We start from the raw sequence: 9632 nt of genomic DNA, 5'->3' as shown, positions 1-9632 counted from the left end.
CACTGGCCCAGCAATAAGACATTCAAGTATCAAGACCATAATAATCCAGGTTGTCTCTGTGTCACTCAAAGGTGTCTTCTGAAGTAGAAGCATGTGCTCTGGGGACTTGTTCCTCATTGAGAGGATCTATGTTTGCACAGAGCTAAGGGACCTGTAATGGGATGTATATAACACTGATAAGGACATGGACCCTGAGTCTCCCACTGATCAGTGTCTCTGTGTTCTCTACCATCTCCAAGTAGTCATATAATCACCAATAATGTGTTTTTCCTCATGGCTATGCAAATTAGAAGAAGTAGACTAGGTTAAATGTGGTTCTATCAGTGTATGAGAGCATCACCCATAGCCACACCCTCCCCTACAGAAGTTCAGATTACACAGTCCTTCATTAAGGACTGGAGCTGGAGAGCCAACTTCCTGGTGGCAGTGGCTACAGGTAAGGGACTCTTTTCTTCCAGAGTTGAGGAGGGAACCAGGGACAATCAAGCAATATCTCCACCCACTCCTGCTTTTCTCCACAGGTGTCCATACACAGGTGCAACTGGCACAGCCTGGGACTGAGATGAGGAATCCTGGGGTATCAGTGAAGGTCTCCTGTGAGGCTTCTAGATACACCTTCACAGGGTATGGATGCACTGGATCCAACAGATCACAGGACAAGGCCTTGAGTGGATGGGGTGTACTCACTCTAAGACTGATGACACATACTACACACAGAAGCTCCAAGGCAGAATCACTATCACTGCAGACAAGTCGACAAGCACAAGCTACTTGGAGCTGGGCAGCCTGAGAGCCAAGGACATGGCCATGTATTACTGTGTCAGGGACACAGTAATGAGAAGTCAGTGTTAGCCCATACTCAAACCTCTTTGTGGGAGACAGGAAGGATGGGCTGTAGTGGATGCCTATGTTACAGGTACCACAGAGAATAAATGCAGGGGCAGGTGTGGTCCTGGGCAAGAAGGAAGAGGCTTTGGCTTGGGAGCAGGGATTTCCTCTCAAATCTCTCAGCTGCATCCAGGGATACTTCTTCCTTCTTTGTCACTTTGATTTCCCACATTCTCAATGCAGACAGCAAGAAAAGAAATGACACTTCCTGTTTGAAGATGAGATTCCTGTGCCTGGAACCTTTCTTTTACCTCACTCCTGTGTGTCCTTTTTCATTCTCGACAATGAAACACCCTGAGTGCTCTCATCTTTGCTATATTTGTAAACGTTTCCCACAAAGTGGAGTCCAGGCTTGTCCAGGACTGTCTGTGCTGAGTTCAGTCTCTCTGTCCCCCAACATGCACAGAATCTCCTCACATGTGTCCTTTTTTCTGAAAGGCACATCTCACACTTCAGGGGCTGTGATAATCCCAGGACTTCCAACCCTCAGGTCTCTGTCCTTTCTGCCACACATTACCCTCTTGCCACTTACTTACTGTGTGGATGTGGAAATGCACCCCAACATCTGTTTGAACAATCACAATATTTTTACTCTGATTTTCTTTAGTTTCCATTTGAAACAGACACTTGACTGCATTTACGTCCCAACCAGAGAATTCATGATAATCTTCCCATGTCAACACCTTTAACTCAGTCATCCCTAAATTAACTTCTGTCACACAAGATAACACCCATCAGCCCCAGAAGCAGTAATCTGGATGTTCCTGTGAATTTGGGTTCAGCCATTCTTGTTCACTGAGGATCTGGTTCTTGGCTGCACCTCAGGAATCTGGGGACAGGCTTCTTTTCCAAACTTCTTGAAGTTATGTGGTAGAGTGTGAGTGAGTGCATTTGGGTGCATACACATGTTAACTTGCTGACACGTGACTGTGACTCTCTGTGATGTGTGCAAATGTATGAGGTATTCTGTATTTTGAGTCTCCCACAGCCCATAGAACAAGGGCCTTCCCACAGGTCAATGAGAACCAGGCCCTTGGGAGATGCAGCCACTAGAAAGCCTGTGCTTCCCTCTCTGTCAACAGGGGTGTGACCCCAAGGAGGAGAATGTGTCTCAAACATAGCATGCTTGGAGATCTTCTCATGAATAAAAATTGAGTTCTGAGAGACTCAGATAATGCATATAAGGAGGCTGAATGGTGTGGTGTCCCTTACTAAAAGTGATCTCCTTCTCTTCAGGTGTTCTGTCCCAGGTGAGCTGCATGAATCAGGATCAGGACAGGTGAACCCCAGAGTGAAGCTGCAGTGATGGAAGACAGGACTAGTGCATACCCCACCACGACATTTCTTACAGAGCAGAATCTTGACCCAGGGAGAGGTACTACATCCAGATTTCCCTGCAGCTGGGCTCCATGACCTCCAAGGACATGACCCTAGGTTATTGAACCACACACATGGAGTGAGAAAGTGTCAGCAAAGACACCAAAGTCCATCATTGCAATTCTTCTTCTTGAGCAGAAAACTCCTGCATGTATACCTTCCATCCTATCCTTGTATTTTGTGTCCATCTGCTACTGTGCATTGTAGTATATCAGTTTACATGTGCATCTCTGTGTTGGTGGATGTTATTGTGTGTTTTATCTGCATGTAAAGTTTTATGTTCTTGTCAGTGTGTGTGCTTCATAGTTTCATGTTTGCATACTTATATGTGTGTTTCTAAGGGTTTTATACTCTTAGTAATGGCATGAGTTTTATAGAAGAGTAAAGGCTTAATGGTTCTTTATAACATTTCCTAGCTTTCAACAAATGGCTCAGTTTCTGAAAAATATGTCTGAAAATTCCTCTTGGTTTGCATGCCTTTCCCTTGTGTCTTATTACCTTTTCACCCATGACACTGAGCTCTGCAGGCACCTTGCTGATGGATTTGTCTGTTCGTGCAGCTCTATGCCCATCTCTCAGGTGAACATGGCTGCACATGATGTCTGACTCCTTGTGTGTCCGTCCCTATCCTGGCCCCAGAGACCATGGATCCTCCATTTGCTAATCAACCTGATAAATCTGAGGATTCGTGAGCCTTACCCAACATCTAAGAGTCCACATGGATTCTAGATAAAGCTGTCAGCTCAGTGCTCCAAACATAGGATCTCCCACATCCATCCTTAGGAAGAGCCCCTGTTTCCTGCAGGAACACCACACAAGACATTGGACTCTGATACCTGGGATGTGCCTCATTAAACCCATTCTATTTCACATGGGATCCACGGGTTTCAGGTTCATTGTGGGTGAGATTTGCATTGGAAGCATGTTGGATTCTAGGAATAGTCCAGGGAACCCCACCTCACTGGCTCTGAAGTTCAACAGGCCCCTTACATGATCATGATGGTCAAACAGGGTACATGTTTAATCAAAAGATCTTCTAGAAAGAAACAGATGACTTTTTTCTAGTGATAAATAAATTTCATGTTGAACTCTTCAGTAGGTAAAAATGCATACAGAGTGAATATATCTGCCACCATAGAGTGACAAGCTTCCCTCCTGTTTGCTTAGTATGGTCACACACACAGTAACACTACAGTCATTCACACCATCAAACACACAGGCATCTTCAGTGACACACAGAATCACAACACAGTTGGTCACATAGTTACACATAGTCACACAGCAACACATTGTCATACAATCACACATGAATAGTCACACACTGCCATACACACTCTCACACACTGCTGTGCACTCACATACAAACACAATTACACAAAGTCACACACTCATTTTTTCAAATAACATTCATTCACACGTGGGATGTGATACAAAGTCATTCATGTCATTGCACACGGTTTCCTTTGATACGTGGCAGTGCGTTTTCTGCACATTTATGCCCAGTCCACAAAATTTGCAGGACAGATGTTTCTCCTGCTACAATTGCTATAACATGCACTTAATACATGACCTTAACTAGCATTTATTTTATATTTACTCCTACAGTAGCAATTGTTATACATAAAATTATGTGTTTGGAACTGATGTGATATTGATAATTAATAAGTAGATCTATAACTGAAAATATAATTATGAGCAACTTTGTACTTTTGACCTGATCTTCCAGGAGCACATTCAAAAACTGTCTTCCAACTCACCTTTAATCACCAGGTAATTGCAGAACAAACATCACCACCAACTCCTATGTCACAATACAAAAGTATAACTTTTTAAAATTTCCATAACTACTGTTTAGCATGGTGAACTTGCATTTTAATTTATAACTATATTTTCTAATAATCTTTATAAAGTTAGGAAAGTGCACAATCAAAACAGTCACATGGATGGAAAAGAGTTTGGGAAGAAATATCCAGGATGAGTTTACAGGGGAGTAGAATGAGAGAGACCCCCATGTTCTGTCTAGTGGCCCCACATGTCTCTCTCTCTCTCTCTCTCTCTCTCTCTCTCTCTCACTCTCTCTGATGCATTTAGTGCTTCTTTTAGCAGAGGAGAAAAGGTAAATAAGGACAGAAACAAAACCCTCAAAACAGTGCACTGTAAATGCAGCATGCTGGTGGTTTCTTTCATAGGACTAATCTGTTACAGAGTGTGGCCAGCTATCACAGACAAGGTGTAATGGGACCAACTTAAAAAGTGTGATCTATAGTATATATATGTGTGTGTGTGTGTGTGTGTGTGTGTGTGTAATTGTTAATTGTGTTAGAAAATGCAAAAGGTACCATCTTACTATGTGATATATATACTTCAGAAATAGTAAGCATATTCACATTGACACACAGCAAGGTGAGGAATGCTTTCATTTTGCAAAATCTGGTACTTTATACACATAAATCACCTCCTTCCTCCTCGCAGTTCTGACACTCACCATTCTATTTTCTGTTTCAATACACATGCCTACCCTAGACAGACACCTTGCAGCAGTAGACACACATAGGGCTGTCTTTTTGTGACTGTCTTATTTCTCCCATCATAACGTTCTCAAGGTCCACACACGCTGAAGTACCTGAAAGGGTTTCAATGTTTGTAGTACTCCAGTACTCCAGTATGAACCACATTCTGTTTATCCCTTCATCCATCAAGGGACATTTAGGTTGTTTCCACCTTTTGTCAGTTCTGAATTGCTGCTATGATCATGGCTGTCTATCCATGTCTTTGAAAAAAACTTTAGATATACTCCAATGAGTCCAATTGCTGTACTATATGTACTATGACTTCTATTTCTGAAACACCTCTATACTATTTTTCATAGTGGGTACACAAGCCTTCCTATTTTCCATATTCTTGCAAATCCTTGTTATTTTCTTAGTTTTCTTTTCATAATCAGACCATAATTGATCTGAACTGGCATAGAATTATGGTTTTGACTTGTGTTTCTATAATTATCTCTATTGTTGACCATCTTTTCAGATGCATGCTGCCCATTTGTATGTCAGCTTTGAGAAATGTCTTAATTTGCATTCCACTTTTCTTTGAGTTGTATAGAAATGTGATCATTCAGCACTGTGTCAGTGTAAGGTGGACAGCATAGTCCTGTCATTACAGGACTTAACACCCATCATTTCACGTAGACACTGGAAAATATGAAGAAAGAGAAGAGAAGAAAATAGAAGAAAAATAAAGAAAATGTGGCTTTCTTTGTACTGAAAACTTTTAGGATCTATTCTCTTTAACAAATTTCACACATACCACACAGCAGTTTTAAGTCTCATCCTCATTCTCCCCATTAAATCCCCTCGAGTTTCTTATCTTGAAATAGATCATCAATGTATGATTCTCCCACTGGCAACCCCCCACCTCTGGTAACCAGAAATATGACCTTTTAAATTATTTTTTAAAGAATCCACATAGAAGGGAGATGACACAGTAATTGTCTTTCTGTGTCTCACTTATTTGTCTGCTCCTAGGCTCTCAAGGTGCTTTTATATTGCCACCAGTGGCAGGATTTTCTTTTTTTTGATGATGAATGATGGTCCATTATGTATGATTCTTTATGCCTTGGTTGTTGCATATGATGCTTTAATACAAATGGAATTACTGATAACTTTCCAATACAGTGATTTTTTCCTTTGGTGCATACCCAGAAGTGGAATTTCAAGGTCATAAAACAGCTATGTTTTTAATTGTTGAGGAAATTATTTATTGTTATTCCTTAGCAGCTGCATCAATTCACATTCCCACTAGGTGCACAGGGTTGCATTAACTGTGTGCCCTCAACATCCTGTTTAATCTCCTGTGTATGTTTGACAGTCATTTCCTGTTGTTTCACTTGGATTTTTGATATTGGTTGTAGACATTCTTTTTATATCCTGGATGCTAACACATCAATAGATACATGATATGTAAATGTCTTGCCCATGGCATAGGTTGCCTTTCACTTTGTTGATGGAAACCTTTTCATGTACATGTGATGTTGAGTTTAACATAAGTAAACTTGTCTCTATTTCTTCCTGTTTGTTGTGTGTTATGTCATATAGAATAAATTATTGACAAAGTCAGACTTCTGACCAAGATGGATGCATATGTAGATACACTTTGTTTCTTCACAGAACCAAAGCAATGACAACGAATGTAAAAACAAACAAAAAACAAAACAAAAACTGTCAGAAAATTGAACTGTATAAATGTCTGACAATCAAGGAGTTAAAGAAGAAACATTTATTAAGACTGGTAGGAGTAGAGACAGGCAGCTGTGGCAGAGAGGATGTGCAGCCAGGAAGCAGCAGGTAGACTGGGCAGTCCCACATTTACATGCAGAAAAACAGGGGGAACAACTGGGTTGCAAGACAAACCATGCAACCCATGCTTCCAGCACAGGGAAACAAAAGACTAAAACCCTCTGAATGTAAAAACTTGTTGGTATTGATGTAGCAGGAGAAAGTCCCAGCCTCACAGAAGAGTTTGTTGGAGAGATCCAGAGGACCCTAGTAAGTACACAAACCCACCCACCATGGAATCAGCACCAGGAAGGCCCAATTTATATGTGAGTACCAGGAGAAGTGACAGAAGGCTGGCTGAGAATCAAATAAGTCTCATTGTTACCTCTCTGACTCTTGCCCCACATACAGTGCCACAAAGTAGCAAAGTGGGTTGCCCCACCATGGAGAATACATAAGGCTCTACCTCCTCATATGTGACAATCACCCTGAGACCAAAACAAATATGGCTCCAATGAAAGAGAAAATCAAAGCTCCAAAAAATAAAACTAAGTGATGAAGAGATAGAAAACCTATCACACATGTGACACTGGTAATCAGGATGCTCACAGGAATTGTTGAGTATGGTATCAAAATAGAGGTAAAAATGAAGGTTATGCAAAGTGAAATAAGAAAAAAATGTATAGAGAACCAAATGTGAGTGTAAGGAAACTGGGACTTGTAACAATGATTTGGAGCAGAAGGGAAAAATAAATGTTCAATCAGAACAGAATGAAGAAACAATAATTCCAAAATATGAGGAGAGGTTTAGAAACCTCCAGGAGAACTTTAAATGTTCCAACATCTGAGTCATGCTGGTGCCAGAAGGAGATAAAGAAGAGCAAGATATTGAAAATTAATTTGCAAAAAAATAATAATAATGAAGGAGAACTTCCCCAACCTGGCAAAAGAAATATACTGCCAGGAAGTCCAGGAAGCTCAGAGATTCCAAAAGTAATTAGACCCAAGGAAGTACACACCACAGAACATCATAATTATGTTACCCAAGATTAAAAAGAAGGAAATAATATTAAAAGCAGCAAGAGAAAGTGGGACAGTTAACTACAAAGGAATTTCCATAAGACTGTCATCTGATTTCTCAGAAGAAGCCTTGAAATCATGAAGGGGCTAGAAAAAAGCATTCCAAATCATGAAAGGCAAGGGCCTACATCCAAGATGACTCTATCCAGCAAAGCTTTCATTTAGAATGAAAGGGCAGATAAAATGCTTTCCAGATAAGGTCAAGTTAAAGGAATTCATCATTATGAAGCCCTTATTATAGGAAATGTTAAAGGGTCTTATCAAAGAAAAAAAAGAAAATGGTCAAAATTATAAACAATAAAATTACAACAAACTCACAACTCTCAACAAATGAATCTAAACAAAAACAAAAACAAAATAAACAATCAAGTAGAACATGAATGGAATCTCAAAAATGGAGGTAGATGTTTATCAGCAGGAAGGAAATGAAGGGAGAACAGGGGAAGAGGTACAGAGAATAAGATGCATAAATGGTAGGTACAAAATAGGGTAAGGTTAACAATCATATAAAAATGGAACTTACATATACAACCCATGGGTAGGAACTAAGGGAGAGAAATGTGGGTTGGAGGGTGGATGCAAGGCAAAGGGCAAGAAAGGGGAGAAATAAAATTGGACAACTGTAAAAGCATAATCAATAAAATATATTATTTTTAACTTTTTAATTTATTTTAATTAATTTATTTAATTGTTCAAGTACAGTTTTCTGTCTTTTAGTCCATCCCAGCCCACTCCCCCAGTGCTCCCCACCTTCCTCCTATTTCCACCCCCCTTAGTTTTAGTCCATGTGTCCTTTATACTAGTTTTGGTAAATCCTTCCCTTTTTCCCCTGAAATTCCCTCCCCTCTCCCCTCTGGTCCCTATCAGCCTGTCCTCTATTTTAGTGTATTTGGTTATATTTTGCTTGCTTGTTGGTTTTGTTGTTTAGGTTCCTGTGAAAGGTGAGATAATATGGTATTTGTCTTTTACCACCTGGCTTATTTCACTCAGCATAATGCTTTCCAGTTCCATCCATGATGTGTCAAAGGGTAGGAGCTCCTTCTTTCTTTCTGCTGCATAGAATTTTATTGTGTAAATGTACCATAGTTTTTTGATCCATTCATTTACTGATGGGCACCTAGGTTGCTTCCAACACGTGGCTATTGTAAATTGTGCTGCTATGAACATTAGGGTGCATAGGTTCTATTGGATTGGTGTTTCAGGGTTCTTAGGATATAATGCTAGCAGTGGAATTACTGGGTCAAAAGGCATATTAATTTTTAGTTTTCTTAGAAAATCCCATACTCTTATCCATAATGGTTGTACCAGTCTGCAATCCCAGCAGTAAACTAGGGTCCCCTTTTCCCCACAACCTCTTCAACCTTTGTTGTTTGTTGCTTTATTTATGAGAGCCATTCTGACTGGTATAAAGTGGTATCTCATTGTGGTTTTAATTTGCATCTCTCTGATAGCTAACAATATTGAGCATCTCTTCATGTGTCTCTGAATGTTCTGTATGTCCTCCTTGGAGACGTGTCTGTTCAAGTCCTTCACCCACTTTTTAATTGGGTTGCTTGTCTTCTTAGAGTGGGGTCATGTAAGTTCTTTGTATATTTTGGAGACTAAACCCTTATCTCAGGTATCATTTAAAAGTAAAAAAAAATAATTTAAAATTAGAAGGAAGGGAAGTTAAGGGGAAAAAGGGGGAGGGATTTGGAGGAACAAATAGGAAGGACACAGGGACGAGAACTAAGGGGGGTGGAAATGGGAGGGAGGTGGGGAGCAAGGGGCGGGGGAGTCTGGGATGGGAAAAATAGACAAAAAACTGTACTTGAAAAATAACTAAATAAAATTAAAAAAAAGAATTAAATACTTAAGGGAAACCAAAAAAAGAAAGAAAATAATATGTATTTTTACTTAGACAAGTGAGTATAATAAAGTTAACTAAGGTTGTTTAAAAAAATAAATAAATTATCAATAAATACAATGCCATCAAGTTTTCTTCTATGTTTTGTTCTAAGGGTGTTATACTTT

General features: G+C 39.9%; 1 pseudogene; it reads left to right on the top strand.

The window, feature by feature from the left end:
• Positions 1-309: 309 nt before the first annotated feature.
• On the top strand, positions 310-852 carry LOC119059046 (immunoglobulin heavy variable 1-3-like; annotated as a pseudogene).
• Positions 853-9632: the final 8780 nt, after the last annotated feature.

Source organism: Artibeus jamaicensis, unplaced genomic scaffold (genome assembly GCF_021234435.1).
Source record: "Artibeus jamaicensis isolate MK-2021 breed Jamaican fruit bat unplaced genomic scaffold, CSHL_Jam_final contig_752, whole genome shotgun sequence".
In the NCBI taxonomy this organism is placed as follows: Eukaryota; Metazoa; Chordata; class Mammalia; order Chiroptera; family Phyllostomidae; genus Artibeus; species Artibeus jamaicensis.
The sequence above is the reverse complement of the archived record's forward strand: the minus strand, read 5'-3'. Positions and strand labels throughout refer to the sequence as shown.